Source organism: Homalodisca vitripennis, chromosome 2 (assembly GCF_021130785.1).
Source record: "Homalodisca vitripennis isolate AUS2020 chromosome 2, UT_GWSS_2.1, whole genome shotgun sequence".
NCBI lineage: Eukaryota > Metazoa > Arthropoda > Insecta > Hemiptera > Cicadellidae > Homalodisca > Homalodisca vitripennis.
In genome coordinates, this window is record NC_060208.1 from 100,643,065 (window position 1) to 100,663,142 (window position 20,078).

Consider the following 20,078-nt stretch of genomic DNA (forward strand, 5'->3'; position numbering starts at 1 on the left):
ATTCCCCAAGTAAAGGCAAAGATATGGCAAATATACTTCAGTGCTCACCGCAACGTATCAAACAAGACATATTCGCTACTCGAGAGGACACAAGTTTTTTTAGATTAAAACAAAATGTAAAGTGGAAATAATTGCGATACTTCAATCATAACGATAAGTTGTTACCGTCTATTTTGTTGATTTATTTTCTTCATACTAATTTATATTATCCGACCATTATGAAACCGTGTAGAAGTCAACTCTGTAAGGATTTCTCGAGAATTCCACCAAATAGCCATATTTTAGAACAATAAATATTTTATAATTTCATCTGATAACTGTATTTATTCCATGCGTAAATTATTTAAAAATAGTACACTTCTATTACGAAATGAACTTTCACACACCGCTTTGTTACGAGTTTGTAAGAGAGTATGTAGTCAATATAGAGCAGTGCTTAGTCCTGGACTACCAAGTTCTTGACAGGAATTTGGAAATCTCCATGATTAAGTAGGAAGTCGAGTTGTTCACATACGGTTTTCATTTGCGCAGTTAATAAGGGGCCACTACCACCTACTGACTTACAGGGCCCGTTTTATTGTTGCCCACTTTGTCGGAAGTCATACGAAATCAATGTGTATTAGTTTGAACATATCTGTTTGATATCATGGTCTACCATTTCCTCTATCCGTCTAATAATCTAGACATATCATTGGCCCAGTTTGGCATCTCTGTCGAGTAACCTGTAGTGTTCGCACGGCCCAATGCCTCGAAATACAAAATAGCTATCTTTATCAATGAGAAGTGGCCCAATTTTGCAGAAGTTTTACGAATACAAAGTAGCTATCTTTATCAATGAGAAGTGGCCCAATTTTGCAAAAGTTTTACGAATACAAAGTAGCAATCCAAAGTGAGCCAATTGTGTAGCTCTCTGTCTGACAATCCTCACATTTGAGTGATATAATTCGTCATAAGTTTTACAAATACTATGTAGATTACAGTTTGTCATTCCTTACCCGGATGTGTTGCCAGACAATAGAATACAAAGTAGTTATTTATCTTTACTCAAACGTTACACAGGCTTCATATTTACCTATTTTATTATTTTGTGTGGCAGAAACAACAATGGAGTGTTTGGACCAAATCCATCTCCATTCTGAAAATAATTAGTTATTTAGCACTTAGGCCTAATTTGATTGTAATTCCCCCCCCCCTCCACCAGCGTTAGGCGACGTGAGGTCAAGCCAGCGAGCGCTATGGGTGAATCAACTTTACAAACCGTCTGCAACAAAAGAAGATAGGACGGTGCGATATATGGGATTGAGAGTGATAAGTAAGTTATCAACAGTATGTCATGGCTTTCCAGACACTATACTAGACAGTTTATAGACAGCCCTCAACAGTTTATCAGACAGACAGACAGACAGACGGGCATCAATCAGATCTTAACAATGTTAGCTGTCAACAATAAACATTTCAATTTCGTCCAGCTAAATCTTTACTGGATAGACTTTCTTAAACGTGCTTCATACTTCATACAAGTGATGCGAATATATCGACTGGTTCATTGCAACATTATAAAATTCAATAATAATATCGTGAACATAAATAATATTTAGAAATAAATTTGTAATTGTTAACAGACGTATGTAAACATGGCAGACGTGACTGTTACCTTTCAGATGGTAGAGAAGTACAGAGGGTTGAGAATTTACTCCAGGTTACTGGGCAGGCCTTAAGCACATTTTTTCTGAGTTCGAAGATAAATTCTAGAAATATTCGAATATTAGTTTTACATGAATGAACAAAAATTAATTTTAACACATTAAATTATAAACATTTGAAATATAACATAAAAAACATCTATTGTGTTGCTAGAAAATAAAATAAAATTTTATATTACCAGGTATAGTATGTTCCTGCTGTTTTGTCATAATATCGTATTGAATAGATATTATAAAAATCGCTGCTATACATATATTCGTATTGATTAATCTAAATGTAAATATTGTAACTTTTGAAAGTATTCCCGATTCACACTCATATTCCAGATAAATCAATCGAAATAGACAATTCTATTATTGATCTAGTAAGATAAATTAGTCATTATGTAAAATACTTGTAAATAAAGCTAACAGTTATATTATTAGAACAGAACACCATGCACACTATAAACGTGGTAAACGTTTACTTTGCAAGATTGAGCTGGAGTTACTAATTAAGCTACCTGACCATTTCTTTGCTGCGACGACGATTTTCTGGTAGGAAATAAACATAAAGTTCTAAAAGTGTATACTCATTTACCAATACCTTTGTTTACATGTAAAAGCATTTACATTTCAATTGTTGTGCAAAACTCATTTTAGAGTATCTTGGATTCTTGTGCATGTATTTCCTGTAGGTGTATTTATGCGGTAAAAAAAATAGAAAATATTAATACTGAAGAATAACAGTTTAAAGTAGCTTATCCATACGATCATAATTCTATGGTATACATCGTTATAGTATGAAGCTTCTATACTTCCATTACCTCTTGATTTTCCTATTTATTTGAAATGCTTGATCTCCAATCACTTTTCCCTAAATATTGTTTTATTTTTATCAAGTAACACTCAACATCGATTTTGAAATCAATACACAGTCGTTAATATAGCTTTAACATTATGTTTTTAATATTAGAAGAATTTTGTTGGCTACACATAACGTACAGCAGTGGTAGGACGGGTTGATTCAATACGAATGTTGAGTTCAGTTCCATTTCACCTTCCACTTTCGTGCAGCGTCTGAAGTCTAACGCTGTGGACTCCTGGAATGTGAAATCAACATCCATCTGAAGAGATCCAAAACAGTCGGCGACGAAGACGTTCAAGACAAACTGTCTACGTTTTCGACATCAGAGACACCTAGACTGCAAAGAAATGTAATCTAGATGACATTGATCCCATAGTCTCATCAGGTGCACAATTCAAACCCAATTTTCAAATTTTGTTAGGTTATAGTAGTACACAATTTTCAATCATTAAGTCAAGACCGTTTAAATGATTGACATTACATTTTGGAAAGATGACAAAAAATATCCAAAATTAAGAAAAGTATAGAAAATGAGATTGTCTTCAGACATTACAAAAAATTTAAGATGCTCTAAAGAGGAACATTGTTATGAGAATGTTTACTAAATTTAAACTTGAAAATTTAAAATTTGCCAGGAATTCGAATTATTAGCAACACTCAGTTTATTCAATTTCTCCACTATTCCGAAGCAGTTTCTGGTTGACGGAACTTAAGACGCATTTGATAACGCCATGTAAAGCTATTAGAAGCGCAATGCACATATATAGTCGAGCCAATCACCATTTGCTGTGTATTTATTACACTCAGCACCGATTTTCGTAAAAAATTTTATTTAGGTTCTACTTCTCCTCTATTTTAAGCCTATCCTGCGGGCGGCTGCTTTATCCCTGGGTGTGGATGCCACCCCTTCTCGGGAGTGAGCAATTTTTCATTGAAAATCGATATATTTACTAATTCTAAGCAACTCTTGTTCTAAGAAGTTTTTTCTGAAAGTCAATACTTTTCGACTTATTCGCGAGTGAATTGTCGGTTTTCAGACAAAAGGTTTTTCGTGAATAAGTGGACAAATAATTTTTTAATCGAAAAATCTGAAGATAGCAAAATTTACCTTATAAAAAATCGAAAACAATTGTATATTTAATTAAGGAATATGCAGATCCAATACAAACGGAATTATTGCTTGTTGAAAGTTGATTAGTATTATCAAATGCCAAAATATAAAGTTTTGCACGTAAATAACCAAAAACCAAAGCATTTTTCGAGGGAAACTTGTAGAACCTTTTTTAAATTCCTTTAAAAAAGCCTTTATTTTTGTCTTATTTTTTTAGTTAAAAGTTTCTAGTATCAAAACTAAGTAAGTTATTAAGAGCTTAATGTCGATTCGTATATTTTCGTTGGAACACAATAGTGATAATCTCACCCTTTCTTCCACCCCATATGAAAAAATCTTTTCCACTTACAATTCACTTTATTTATGTTCCTATAATACGTTTTGAGTGTTTTACCAGCTTAAAGTACTTGTTTTTGAAAGAAATTGAGCTTGAATAAGAAAATAATTTTCTTAATTTAGCAAAAAATTGCCTTTTCTTAAAAATAACTCAAAAATTAATAATGGTAGCCTACGCAAAATTTTGTAGAGTACAAAATTGTAGGTTTTCTATCCCGAAAACACAACTCACTACACAGACTTCAGCATTGGCAGGCTGTTCTGCTGTATGCATAGGGCAACGCTTACGCTCATTGACTCGAGTAGGGCTAACCTAGGTCGTTAAGGGGGAAGGGGTTAAGCCCCCAAAGCCCTCCCACTTGGGTCCGCCACTGAGGTGAGTATTTCACTGCACGCACTGAGGAACGCTTGAGCTAAGCATACTTTAAATTCCATCAAATATGAATAAAATTGATATTGGAGATAAGTTCAAACCTGAATATTTGACTGGGTGATGTAGGAATGCTTGATCTCAATCCAGTTTTGGTGTTACTACAACACACGGTAGTGTCAAGGTAGCATGGCGTGGCGCCGCGCCCTTACCGTGACGGACACGCGTGAAGAGAGGCACGAGCCGCCACGCGCCGCAGCGCCGGCCGCCGGACCTGCCCCGTCCCGGCCTGTTCAGAAATACTACAAACTGTACCAACGGTCTCATTAACCAGAAGGTGGTTTAAAAAGAGTCTGGAATATACTAAGATATTGTTTTGAGACCTCTTGTATTTCATATTTTACAACAATAAATTTATTGCTAACGCGAATGTTCAACTAATTATTTATAAAACTATGCTATGCTATTCAATACGTTGTCTCATCTTTACTGTCAATTTTGGAAATAAATCCTACGCTTAACCGCTTCCAGTTAAATTTCTAGGTTTGTTAAATCTTAATTTAAATATTTATATATGTATATATAAATGTAAATAATTATATACATATATTATTTGTATTTTTTACTATACAAATTATAATTTTACCTGATGCTTGTGATACATAAATTCGTAGTCGTATTTTTAAAGTCTTAGGAACTTTTCAACAAGATCGTGCAAGAACTAGGATTACAGTATTGTTCGTAATATTACGGTCGGAAGCTATTTAATTAACAGTGTCCCGTAACTCTCTGGACAAAGGTATACCATGTTATTGCTCAGGTCAAGACAGTCATATTTCACAATATGAACATGGGTCTCCGATGCTTATTTTGAACAAAGGTCCAGAGAGTTACGGGACACCCTGTATATTTTTACCGACCAGGTATAAAGGTAATGTATACAAGCATCTCTGTATGTACTAATGAAAGTAAATACACTTTAAAGGGGAAAATGTATAGTAAATATTTGCAGGTTACTAACAGTAAAATACTATTGCGAGTACTATTCAAAATATTAATTCGTTTTAGTTGCAAAAGAAAATTGTGAAAGGCCTAATGTTCAGATTTTTGTGAGAAATTTGTCACCCATAGGTAATAGATTGTAGGTATTTAATTACGGAAATCATGTATTCACGAAATGTTATGGCCATTGAACTCAGAGTTCTCGTGAGAGTCACTCAGTAAAGTGTAAAGTAAGGCTGTATGAAGTGTTGTGCAATGCCGGCCGCGTGACAACAATGACACTTGTGACAATAACATCAACGTGTGCCTGTCCTGACAAAGGATTATGACTTGGTACATTCCTCGGGTGGGTGGATTGTTGCTGCCATCAGTCAACAGGGAGGAAACATTGAGTAGAGGTGCGTTTGTAGAACAATGACATTTCATAATCTACGCGTAATTTACATTCCTGTTCAGTTGAGTCTTTTGGTGATATTTAGGCTTGTGAAACTGATTTAATTTTCTATAAAATGCATTTTGCATCTTTATTTGAGCAGGATGATAATTTGTTCTACTGTTTTATTAGTGAAAAAATATTACTTTTCATTTAAGGGATTCTTTTATATTTTTCATGTATACAACACTGTACTCAAGAAATAATTATTTATACAACCTTGTAAATTATAGTTTGACAAGGATATTTTGAATTAGAGTAAACTGTAAAACAAAAAACGAAAAATTCAAATTCACGCGGTATAATTTTAAAATCAAATTTGTAATATTTCACAGTTTTTCAACAAAATTTCTTGTCTTTGGAATACTTTTCATGATCTAATATAATTTCACATTAAATTATATTTCCTTTATTACTGCCCTTTATTACTTAATAAGTATAAGTATATAACAATATATGTAACCCTTACGAAACAAACATGAGTTCATCAAACTTTGTAAGCTAACTCCAGCCTAATAAAAATGATTTTTTGGGTTCTATTATTTTTCATACTAAACAATATTTATATGATAGTCATATATTAAAACTCTTAAGATACGCCAAAACTTGCTTATAACTTTATATAAATCCAAACATGTATTTATTTTTGTTTTCCTATGCAAAATGAGGAAATCAAGAGATTAGTCCCAAAACGCAACCCTGAGATACGCCATTTGATGTTCACAACCTGATACGAGCAAGCCCAGTTCGAGATGAGAGTGTGTTAATTGTCGGTGAAGTCACTGGTCATTTAATAGCACACTCTCTAGCCGCCGTATTTCCATATAAATTGTCGGTCGGCCTTCGCATTCCTTGGTGATAATATAGCCCCGCGCGCACCGCCTCGGGCTACCGCTTCCACCGGGCCCCGGGCCGCCCTTATTATCGGCGATCGGACCCGGGTAATGAAATGTTGATGGGGTTCAATTATCAGGAGCGCTCCACTACTGTTTTTCTAGGTTTTAATTGCGGCTAGGTCCGACCATGATGGGAGCGCTTTGAAATTGTTATCTGTTTTTGATTTAATACGTGTATATTTTCATGTGTCAGTAGAGGAATAAGCCGATATTTATAACAATTTCCTTTCATATATCTTCTTTAAAATAACTCAGCAAAGTGTTTTATGGGAAATTGTTTGTTAAATATCTATAGTACAATTTCTTACTTGTTTACTTGTTATTTTTTGCAAAATAATGCGAACACGTGTCCACTGATATTTGATGTTCTCTGACCAATATCAGGACATATAATTTTAAACTGATGGGTCTAATATACAAATATACAATACAAAGAAATATATGTAAAGATAAAATACTTTAATCGATACATTGATCTTTATATTTTATTGCTAGATTTAATACCAATGTTCATATCTCTTGTAATCAATATACGATACACTTTTTTTAGGAAAGGACCAAGAACCAGTATGATAGGGGTGATTCTAAACGATCAAATTAATTCCGTTTTCTCAACCTGCCCACCGTTCAAACACTAATAGGGGTGAAGGCCTCCACAAATTGCTGCCATTATTGTAATAACACGCTGCCAAGAAAAGCTACAATTGAGGTAACCTCCATCGAAAATAAAGCATAATAGGAAGAACGGGAAATCACTAACACAAATTGGATAAATTCAAAGAGTAGAAAATTGTTTGTGGATTAAATTTTAATTGCATGTTATACATTGCAAAATTATATGCTATCAGAAATGTGGTAGACCTCCACTGATAACTCGGTAGTTGAAAATAAAATTGAAGTTTGAATTTGAAATGGCAATGCCGAAACACAGAAAAATGCATCGATCGCGTTGTAAAAAATAAGATTGAATCCGGAGTCAATATCACTGTAGTATCATAAGAAAATAAGATTTATCAAATGAGATAAGATTTTGCCGATCAGGTCCCTGATTGGTTTAGAGGGAGGAGGCAACAGGTGATCGGACACCTGCCAGCAGAGACAGCTGCCTCAGATTGAGGTTAGGCTTACTTCCGTGCCCTCGCCGACCTACCGCCAGACACCAATACAGCTGCTGTCTTCTTATTCTTATTCATTTCCCAAGTGTCCTCTCCTCCATTCGCCCTATTAAAAATGTTAAGTCCTCCTCCATAGACTAATGGTCTCGACTCTCTAACTAAGAGATCACGGGTTCAAATCCCGGGGAGGGCCAATAATGTATAGACATGAAACAGTGTGTGTACTTTGAAAATAAACTAGTGTACATCGAAGCCTACATAGCTGAAGCTGAGGCTTAAAAGAAAAGAAAAAAAAGAAAAAAAGTGTACTTAAATGCCTTACGTTTCTTTGTTTCAAATTAAGTCCAGAAAAAAAATTATTCTGCATCGAAGTCACCTGGGAATCTAAGCAAAACTAACTTTAATGGTGGATCTGTTAGGTTTTTGTGTGTATTGTATTGATGTATCTTCAATCAAATATTACTTACTATTATCCATAAAGAATGTTCGCTATTTAAATTATGTTTTGTTGTGAATAGATTGGTTAGAAAACTAATGATAATTCTGTTTAATTGTTACATATTCATTATTTCGAGAACTAGCTCAAATATAATTTACTAAGTTTTTAGTTTAGTATGTATGGAAGTTTTATTGTTTACGATGATTTGTACGATAATAGTTGTGTTTTATTACAGTAAATTGTCTTGAAAGCGATAGTGATAGTGTGTGGGACACTATCCACAGGGCTTCGGAGTGAGACCAATACTTTTCTCACTTTATGGCGTCCCTGATCTATATCGGGCCGGATAGCGCCTGCGCCCTGCTCGGCTCGGCCCAGGGGTGGTGGCACGCGTGCTCTGTGCCTAGGTCCTACCGGCGAGTCACCTACCACCTGCCGCGTGCTGGCGGGCAGATGCTCGCCGTGCACCTTATCATTATCCACCCCACAAAAACTCGCCCCTCGCATCAGCCGCTACTATATTGGCCTAATTGGGGACCGAACGTAGGTTTGAGTCGCCAGGTCGTCTTTCTGTCTTGCAAATCTTTATTAGCCTACCTGAATTATCGCTAGGAGCTACGTGTTTAGTGAAGCTATTTATTGGAATGGTGGATCGATTGAGTTCGATTATCCGCTAATTTCTTTTACGACCAAGCTTCAAATTGGTTTTAATTTTCCCTTCCCTTATAGCGAGGTCGAACCATTAATTTTTTGTTGCTGTTAAGAACATTGGGTTTGAGAACAGTATTTCGCTAAAGCTTATAAATATGTAATGCGAAATCATAAATCATTAAATCGTAAAATTTGTAAATCCTTACGCAACAATAATAAATAGTTTTATATATTTTCCGGCTTATAAAACATTAAACTTTAAAAATGTACTTTCTCGAATCCTTTGCCTAGAATTGATTTTTTAAGAGTTGTAATAAAACACTTTTTCACTGTTCGATCAAGGTATCTGCCAGATATTTTATTTATTTATCAGGAATATTTTCCTCTGGTGATAGCCTCTTGAGTCCAGTTTACCATAACCAATAAGTTGTTTACAGAATTCGAGTTTGGGACACAGGACCTAACCCCCATAACAATACGAAAGTTTTTTCCCTTAAGTGCAATGTCTTTCAACAGTGTGTACTACAGGCAGTGAACAGTAATCATGTTCTTCTTGTCATTTACGACCAGCGTGAAAGTATGTAATATCCCTATATGATATCAGAGAGATACTATGCTGTAATGAATATCATATCTAGCATATTTCCTTTCCCTTAATACGAGAGGTGGTCCTTTACGACCAGCGTGAAAGTATGTAATATCCCTATATGATATCAGAGAGATACTATGCTGTAATGAATATCATATCTAGCATATTTCCTTTCCCTTAATACGAGAGGTGGTCCTTTCTGGGAATACCTCTGAATCAGGTTCCAGCTGTAAATAAAATTCCTAAAAACTAAACCCATACAAACCGATATCAGAGAGGCACAGTGTACCAATTAATTATTGTTTGAATTCCAATTTTATTTCTATAGTTTATATTGAATTCGTATTAAAACGTGTATGATAAATATAAAATTTGTTCTGAGGGAATAATTAAAGGTATCGAATATATCTGAATTACGATAATGTCTCACGATACGAGTCCGCTGCCGAATCGTTCAAAATTGTTTTACGGCCTCTTTTCTCGGTCTAAGCTGGTATATGTAACCAAGTAAAGTTACCATGAATCAAAAGTTTTGTTGTTAACGTTTTGTGAAACAAAAATTTGTTAAAGAATTTGAAGTTCGGAGCCTCCATTCCCCGAGCACCGCGTGAAGGGCGGGAGGGGGGGTCCTGGACACGGCACTGATTCCCACCTCCACTTCTTTACTTCCACATTTTAATGAAATTCAATTTTCATTACTCTGTTTCTGTTATACAAACAATACGGAATGTGGCCTCAGAGTAATTCTGTTTATGGCCGATTACTTTACTAGATAAACGCGTAATTACAGAATTCCCGGGTAATCACTACTTCTACGTCGGGAAACCCTGATTGTATCTCAAGGACGTTTTTCTCTCCGGCCGTTTCCGCCTCTCTGTCGTCACTTCCGGTTCACTCGCACAACAATGCCGCCGTTTCCGGGTTGCTCAATGTGGGTGTGAGGGCTCCAGGTGTAACGGCAGCCCCACATTCACCGTTAATGGTTGTTAATTGCTAATGAAGAGATTCTGCTGGGAACCCGCGAGGCTGGAGCTGTAACGGTCCTCACGCACTGTTGCGAGATATGTTAACTTGTGTGTAAACTATTGGATGTGGCCAAATAAACCGGACAGACAACATTGTATTCAATGAACTAAGTCGATGTAACAGGGAACACTGCTGTAGTAACTACATTCTAATGTCTAAGGGCAATGCAAAGCCACCAAACCCTCGTGCTGAAGTGAGATTGAGTGATCGTGATAGCGAGGATATCCTCGCAGGTTACCGGGCTCCAAAGAAAGAACACCCACGCCTCCTAGGCAACAGCGCCTCCTAATCTCCTAGGTGGCACGGTTGTCCTGTGGTACGGAATGTGTGAGTAAGGTCTGTTCTCTAACCTCGCGCACATCTCTATGTACGCTCTTCCTATGTTGTACGAGTAACTAATGTAAACCTTGTTAGCTGTAACGTATTCAGATTCATGTGATTTACCCTCTGACTTGCCATACAAAAAAGGAAACTCCATTATGGTAGTGCCACACTTTTTAAGTTGTACAGATTGATTTGGAATTATAATCAATTCCATGATACAAATGTCTTGTAAGTTTTTCCGTAACTTTGGGTAAAAACGTTTTGAAAGCCATGCATTTCTAGCGATATGATACTAACTTAACTTCAAAAAACACAACAAAATAAAGTAAGAAATAAAGGAAAATAAAATAAGTCAATATAATTATTTCAACAGAATTATTTTCTAACAGTAAAAAGCAAATAATGAATGAATATTAAGCTAGCCAACTCTGATCAGCTGACCAGTATAATCGTCTGGGCAGAGTAAATGTTCTCCGGGGTCTTTCTAATCTGATGTCTTGGCGAAGAGAATCTTCTGTACAAGCGAAGAGAATTGGCCAGAAGAGGACTAAGAGTCCACTTGATGCAGCAATCTGTGATATACGGTACTGTCATATAATTTGGCTTCAGTTGACATAGCTGGTTCTGGAACACGGGGTTTCATGAATCTCTCATTCCTGACATACACATCTCCATTTTCGCCATTTTCCACTTCATATGAATGATTTCCTCAACTATTGACCATTTTATGATCTTGATGGATGCGTCACTCAGTTTTACTGTTTTGATATGGTTATTAAACATTCATGTTGCAAGTTCTTGAAACTGATTCAAGTAACGGTTAATTTTGTAGACATTGAACTGTTTTTCTTGATTTTCTACACTATCTAGTCCTCGAAATAAAGTATAGGTCAGATACATGTTCTTTCCTTGCTTTTACTTTACAATGATGCTGTATCTCTGGAGAGTCCTGATCATGTTCTGAAGTCTTTTTAGATATTTCATCAGCGGTTCATTAAAATTACTGACCAATGGACTGTGATCGGTTTCTGTAATTATTCCGGATGTACCACAAAGATATTAACCAAACCCATTGCGCGCAAACACGATTGCAAGCATCTCTTTCTCAATCGGGGCATAATTTCTTTGTGTGCTTGTTAAATTTTTGATGCATTTGAGGACTGATCCCTCATCTTGAAGAAGTGTACAACCGAGAACAAAAACGAATAATCTGTTTGACTGCTGTTGATATATGATGCTTGATATTATGAAAACTTACGGAATGCAGGCTTCTCCAAACAAGTTTCATTTTGATGAGTCAGCTTCCTCAACGGTTCACTCAAAGTAGACAAATTCCAAATGTACCATAGCGTAGTGTAGCGGGTACAACGGTTTTCGCAGGATAACCGGATAAAGCAACGTCGAGCGTGGCTGCTGCTTGGATGGGTGATCGCTGAGCGATCCTGTCCTTGCAAGCAGCCCGCCTTCCCAGCCATTGGTGGTGGTTAAAAAGTCATGTTTAAGCCGTTGGCCCCAGGTTAAGTGTTAGAGAGGGCTACTTAGCCCTAACTTCGTCTGGTAAAATAAGACTACATTACTTTACCTGGAAAGATATGTAACCATGCCCAAGAAACGCAATACCTCTGTGGTTCATGTTTTGAATTGCAGATATAAAAATTGCAGATATTTGGTTCAAAAGCTATCTAGAACACAGAAAACAATTGGTAGAACTCAAACACGCAACCAAAGGAATCACAAGAGGTGTTAAGTCCTTTCCCCTATCATTACAACGAGGTGTGCCGCAAGGGTCTGTGTTAGGACCAGCCTTATTTATTTTATTTATAAATGACATGCCACAGCACCTAAGAGGTCTTTGTACTCCTCTCATTTATGCAGACGATACCACCCTCCTGCTACGTGAGACAACGGATAGGCTCGCAGTGAGCTCCTATATTGCCCTTAACACATCATATGAATATTGCTCCGGAAACGATCTTGTAATCAATCTCTCAAAAACCAGCCAGTTGGCATTTGGGAGAAGAGCAGCTGATGTTCCAGTGATCCTCGACATAGAAATGGAAACACAAGCCTCATTCTTAGGTATAATACTAGACGACGAAATTACCTGGACCCCACAACTTGACCATCTTACCTACAAACATAACACAAGCCTATATGTAACTAAGCGAATCAAATCTATTAGCGGCACAGAAACAGCAAAAATAGCATATTTCTCACTATTTGAAATTGAAATACTCATCTGAGGTATGGAATAGCTGTATGGGGGGGGACATTAGCAACAAATCTACAAAGAATACTTATCTTATTCTACACACTAGAGGAATACATGCAGAGAACAATATAACCACTACCTTTCATATTTTCTTACTTAGAATGTCGTTTCAAATAACAACAAATTGTATAATTGACTCCATTTGTAATCTCTAAGATTATAAACTTGGCCAGAAGAGGATTGATTGTCCACTTGATTCATCAGTCTGTGTTACTAACTCACTGCCATATAATCTGGCTTCAGTTGCCATAGCTGGTTCTGGAATACGGGGTTTCATGAATCTCTCATTCGTGACATACACAGCTCCATTTCCACCGCCCTCATCTTCATATAAATTATTTCCTCGACTATTGACCACTTTACCTCTTTTCCACGAGTCATCTTCAAGCTTTTTCTTGTACCGAACCTCTTCACCAACAGCTATAGGTATTTCTTCTTTGAACCATATTTTTGACGAAGTTCGGATCCTGTTCTTGACCAAACTTTCTTGAACATCTGCTGGATCCACAATTTCTTGATTTGCTCTGATGTTTGACAATTGCCATCTTAACCAGCGACACACCAATCTTTGTGCTAAACTAAAGTTGCTCTTGTTGGATGTGTTTCTTTGCAGCAGTAACATCTTGTACAAGTTGAATCTTTCTTCTATTGCCTTCTTTATCGTGTTCTTTGCCAGTCTTACACCTCAGCCTTTCCGTTGCTCTGCGGGTAGTGAGGACTGCTTGTAATATGTTCAAATTCCCAATCTTGAGCAAATTGTTCGAACCCCCGCGCTGAAAAGTTGGTTGGGTTGTCTGTGAGCACTGACACAGGGATCAAATAGCGGCTGAAGTTCCTTTTGCATGCTAGAAGGGTTGTTTTTGGTACGATATCGTTCAATTCGTCTACCTAAGAAATGCAAGTAGTGCTCAATTGTTATCAGAAAGCAACGAAGTATGTCATACGAGTACATCTTGATCTCCACATCCATGCTAATTCTTTCAAAAGAGTGAGTAAAGACAGCTCATGAGATCACATTTCTATTGATTGTTGATTGGCAGCAAACTTAGCACAGGCGTCACAACTTCTTACCACACCTTCAATTTCAGATATCATGTTTGGCTAAAACACTGCTTCTTCGGCAAGTTTTTAATTGATCCCACACCTGTCATCATAATTTAACTTAAAAAAACACAACAAAGTAAGAAATAAAGGGAAATAACTCAACATATTTATTTAAACAGAATGATTTAAACAAAATCAAAAGTAAACAACACCAATAATTAATGACTATTATGCTGGCCAAATTCTGATCAGCTGATCAATGAACTGGGTGTACATTAGATACTTTCCGTCGCTCAAGGAAAAATAAAATCAATTTCCGAAGCCCATACCACGTCGCAACAATCTGAATTCATCAGTGCTGTAGTTGATATTGGTATAAACTGACAAAACTGAATTACTTTTCCGTCCACAGTTCATATACATTAAAATTGTAAACATCAAACATAATTTTAAAATGTCATTGAAATTTTGAGTAAACTAGAATGGTTGACTTATTTTTTATTGCGATATCATGAGTTGCTACACAACGGTGTGAACAACATACGAGGATCGAGACGTTTAGTTTGCATTGTAACACGTCGTTTACAATAAATACATGAAAATACTCTTATGACTAAATATAGTGATGTGGGTCTATCACACAGAATCAGTGACTTTTTACTTTAAGCATAAACATGAACGGCTATTCTATTGAATCGGTTTTGCAATTGTATTACTCTATATACCGTAGGTCTGCACTAGAGAACAGTGAATTAGGCGCACTGTGAATAAGGCAAAGGAGCATACACACTGAAAACAGTAGATCATGTTTTAAATTTTGTATACTTAACAGAGCTGGCTTTTTATTTTATGGAAGATTTTGTCAGAAACTTATATTAAAACGATATCAAGATTACAACAATTTATAATTCCAAAGTATTAGAAAAACAGAAGCCCAAAACTTCTAGAATTGGTGTACAAGTTCTGTCTTGTGATGTGGTGTTTCGTCTGTTTTCGGTGTTGAATTTCAGGTACTGACATATTTCTGTTGTTAATTTTTAAATTTATTGATCTATTGACTTGATAAGTAACTTAAATGAATAAAAGAACAGATAATAGTTGTTGAATTAACGTCTTTTTTTCTTTTATAATAACGAAGGCAAATTCCTGATATCCTGTTATTCTTTCAAATCACCTTCAATGAACTTTAGGGAGTGTTTAGCGCCATATATAATGGATGTATGAAGTTGAACAATTTAGTTCGGTTTCACAATCAGAATAGATTCATTGATTAGTCCGTATCTAAGAGTAGGCCGTGCTGGGTGGCCTTGCATGTTTGGACAGCAGAAGGATAGACGACCAGTTTTGGCGGTCTTTTCACACAACAATCAAAGACCGGCCAGCAGATAGTCTCAATTATAGGGCGGGATTTTGTTCTAAAAACACCCTACAATTTTACTTGCGTCAGTTGTCTTCGCCGCTATTTGGGGACAATAAAGTTTAATAGTGATTGGGATGGCAGCGGTGTAGTTGCTTTTATAGTTTCCGTCATAAAAATACCCTTCCGGTTCCGGCACAGCTGAGAGAAGAGAACAATAATTTTGAACTACGACCATCTTCAAGTTCCATTGTGTGATGACATACAAATTTGCATTCATTAATATTAATAATATAAAAATCTTCAGTTTTCTACGCTTAGTACAGTAGCTAAAATATGCATTTTAAAGGTGGTATATGCTTTGACTGTGTGATGTTCTTGCTACATATTGTATGCGATAGATACCTATGAAATTCAAGGTCGCGCCAGAAGGCGGTAAGTACTACCGTATTTACTTTGTTTACTTCAATTAGAAGTACACAATTGTGCTATCTCTCTACAAACGTTGCAAAGAATGCGATGCTATCTATTCAGTTCGGATTTTTTACTTTTCCCCTCAAAATTAGGTATTTTAGCATTTCCATGTTTTAAAAGTGTGAGGAAAATACATAATGTTTACTGCTTATAAGGTTATACAGCAGGTATTGATTACACATGGGACATTGATGACAATACCTGCATGTACTTGAATCAGAGGTGATTGTGAAAAACCTCCACGTAGTTCAATGAGAGCTGATGTTGATAATCCTTCGCGTACCTCATTGAGAGCTGATGTTGATAATCCTTCGCGTACCTCAAAGAAAGCTGATGTTGATAATTCTTCGCGTACCTCAACGAGATCTGATGTTGATAATCCTTCGCGTACCTTAATAAGAGCTGATTGTGGTAATCCTTCGTGTACCTAAATCACAACTGATTGTGGTAGTTCTCGTACCTCAGTCAGAGCTTATTGTGGTAGTTCTCGTACCTCAATCAGAACTTATTGTAGTAGTTATTTGCGTACCTCAATACGAGCTTATTGTGGTAATTCTCGTACCTCAATCAGAGCTTATTGTGGAAATCCTTCGTGTATATTAATCAGAACTGACTGTGACAATTCTTCGCGTACCTCAATCAGAGATAATTGTGGAAATCCTTCGTGTAACTAGAAGAGTTTGAAATTAATGGGAAATTGAGGTAGAATGAAGAAGAAATGTTAGTTCTTCCCCAGCTTGTTGTGGTTCAGATATTCGATATATCGAAGAAAGGATATTTCCCAATCGCATTGCACCAGCATGAGCCATCAATGTTTTTCGCTTACATATGTACTATCAATATTAAATGGTTTTTGCTATCGCGCTCACGCCAATTACCCAAACTGGCGGGAACACGCTATGACCTACGCGTATGCTGACAATGCCGCGCCGGAAGTGCCGGTGCCGGCTGGACCGGAAATCCTCCCATTGATCAGGTGGGCCGCGTTGTGATGTGGCTCTGCCATGCCGTATGAATCAGCCTCGTCGACATTCACAGCAGGTTCACACCCATGAATGGTGACTATTGGTGAAGGCTGCTGGAACTTTCACTCACCGACCTCTGGTTTTCACAGGTTTATAGCATGCCAATTGACTGACTTTACAGACTAATGTTAGCAATGATTGGAGGGGATTTTAAGAGACGCAAACTTCTCTTCCATGAATTTGTATATGGAAGGAAAGGTACTTCAAATACTGTTTCAACCTAGTGGCCATGAATATTATTATATAACATTATTAATTTACGTATCGTCATGTGTAATAATCAAACAAACACACTAATTTGTTTATTTACTACATAAAGTTATTGTCCAACAAGACTTTTTCTTTAAGAACCCATTACATCTTTTTGTAATGCATTAATTTTTCCTGACACGCAAAATATACACAATTGACTTTATATTCAATTGTATACAGGTAAACCAAAGGAAATATAGAAAATAGTTAAGAAAGTAACACACCAAAAATCTACTAGGAGTCCTATGATCTCGTTAGAAACTGATAATAAAAAGTAAACTGAACCTTATATAGTTGCCAATGAATTTAATACATTTTTTATGTACGTGACAAAAAAATGTAATATTATTATAAATACAGCAAGTTATTTATCTACATTAAATTACAAGGAATACTTTATTGGAAGGACAGTGCTACAATTAATGTATGTTGTACCAGTAATGAAAAGTGAAATTTAGTGTTGTGCGTTCACTAAAAAATGGGATATCTCTTGGAATTGATGGTATTAACTGTCTTATTATTAAAAACCTATCAACCCATTACAAAAAATTATTCATATCCTAGTGTACATTATTAACTTGAGTTTGGAAACAGGAGTTTTCCCTGAAAAGCTAAAGGAAGTTGGGCTAATTCCTATAGATAAAAATAATTCAGTGTTTCCATGTACCAATTATAGGCCTATCTCTTATTGTCTTTCTTCGTCAAAATGTATGAAAAAGTAATGAAAAGATGTGGATTTCCTATAAAAAGTTAAGTTATTTAGTAAAAATCTTCAGAAAAGGAGTGAATACGGAGATCGCGTTGTTGGAGTTTATGGATATGACATCAAATGTATGCGAATGGGAACCAAGTTAGTGCATTATTTTTAGATATAACAAAGGCTTTTGATTCAGTGTAACACAATATACTTCTGGAAATGTTGTACGATTCTGTTATGAGAGGTGTTGTATTTAAATGGTTTGTAAGTTTCATGCTCAAATAAAAGCAGTGCGTTATGTAGGCCATCAATGGACATAGAATTTCAAATGAATTCAGATTTGAAATCACTGTAATGATTTAAAAAACCCATATATTACTTAAGCGGCTTATAGACGGGGAAAGTAGAAACAGCAAGTTACTGGCGGCCAGTACTTGACAATACGTCACTTTTCCACCAATTTCCATTTACACAGGGAAAAGTTATTGGCAGCAAGTATATCGGTTGTACTGTCGGCCAGTAGGCCAGTCTATTGTGAAATCATGTCGGATTGTGATGAAGAATATTGCGAAGCTTTTAATGAAGCAATTCAAGAATGTGTTGTACTTTTAAGTGAAGAATTGCGATCTGTTTTGAATAGGAAAAGAGTTTGGGTGAAGAAGTGGGTCGACAGGAGACATGAATTTGGTGCATCTGCAACTCTTTTTCGCGAACTCGCAATGGAAGATCCTCTGGATTTTTAAAAGACATTTACGTATGAGTGTCGAAAAGTTTGAGGAGCTGCTACATATGGTAGAACCCATAATTCGTAAGCAAAGTACTCCAATGCGTAAAGCATTGACCCCCAGACAAAAGCTTGAAACAACTCTGCATTTTCTGGCTACAGGTGACAGTTTGCAGTCGCTATCATTGCTATTTCGCATACCAGCACCTACCAATTTCGATTTTTTTTTTTACCTGATGTTATGAAAGCCATTGTGACCTGCTTGAAGAGCTTTATGGAGGTAAGCAGATCCAACGCATTCTTTAAATTACTTAATGTTTAGAAAAAACATACAATTTTCAATTTAAAATATACAAATTTGACACAAACTTAAGCCTACGTAGGCCTACTTCGCTACGTAACTTATACCTACAAACTTTAAGGTTTATTAAAAGTAGAACTCACTTTGCAATGTAAAAGTTTTATTTAAAAATGTATCATACACTAGTTTGTTAGGTGAAATTAAAAGAACGGAATGTTGTACGAAATATATATTTCAATTATATGTATTCAAAGTTTGATTTGTAACGTACAAAAAATGTGAATAGAATGAAAAAAAATTGAAAGAATGTAGTACAGTTTTAGTTTAATTCTGTATAAAACGTGCCATGATCTTGAAAAATACTCTGAGAGTAAGGTTGCAGTTCGCTGTCATCATTGTCATCGTAGCTGCTACCTGTCGACATGATTGGTGATGGGGGTGGGTTCATGGTCTTGAGCCTTTCTTTAGTTATTAGGCTTTGAAATTGTTCTTGCAGGATAATAAAGCTTCTGAGCGGGAGGGTCCTCAACTGGGTAGCCATGTGTTGAGCAAAACGCATCATACTCATCTTGCTTTTTACTTGCAGAAGCTGTACTTTTTGGTCGGTTTTCTGCTATCTTTTGTAGTTTTGCAATTGATTGCTCGACTTTGGCCAACTTACTGACTCGTCGTTTTTTAATATTATGTGGAGGAACAAAAGTTGTTTTTTCAACAGACTGATCTGTATTTTCATCCAGCTGGCTCTCGATTTGAGTGTTATCAGTCTCTTCCACCTCCACTAATGTTTCCTCTATGAAGTCCTGGTCCGTAGTGTTATCACAATCAGCCTGCAACATAAAAGGCTATCACTATTAGTGTCAATGTTATTTATGTACACTATCTAATACAAATGTTGTTTTTAGGTACCAAGCACTACACGTGAATGGGAAAACATACAAAGAAGCTTCAATGTAAAATGGAATTTTCCATCATGCTGTGGAGCCCTCGATGGGAAGCATGTCGCGATAAAAAGACCACCTGGATCTAGCTCTGAGTTCTTCAACTACAAAGGAGGTTACAGCATAATTTTTGCTGGCATTAGTAGATGCAG

General features: G+C 36.3%; 1 protein-coding gene and 1 long non-coding RNA gene across 2 annotated transcripts in view; one reads left to right on the forward strand and one right to left on the reverse strand.

The window, feature by feature from the left end:
- LOC124354445 (protein rhomboid) overlaps positions 1-20,078 on the forward strand; it is a 160,324-nt gene that overhangs the window by 91,699 nt on the left and 48,547 nt on the right. The window lies entirely within an intron of this gene.
- Positions 1-20,078, reverse strand: part of LOC124354447 — a 142,252-nt gene that overhangs the window by 91,658 nt on the left and 30,516 nt on the right. Inside the window, exon 2 of the long non-coding RNA XR_006921683.1 lies at positions 1,655-1,748. This is a non-coding gene — a long non-coding RNA (uncharacterized LOC124354447). The remainder of the gene's footprint in view (positions 1-1,654; positions 1,749-20,078) is intronic.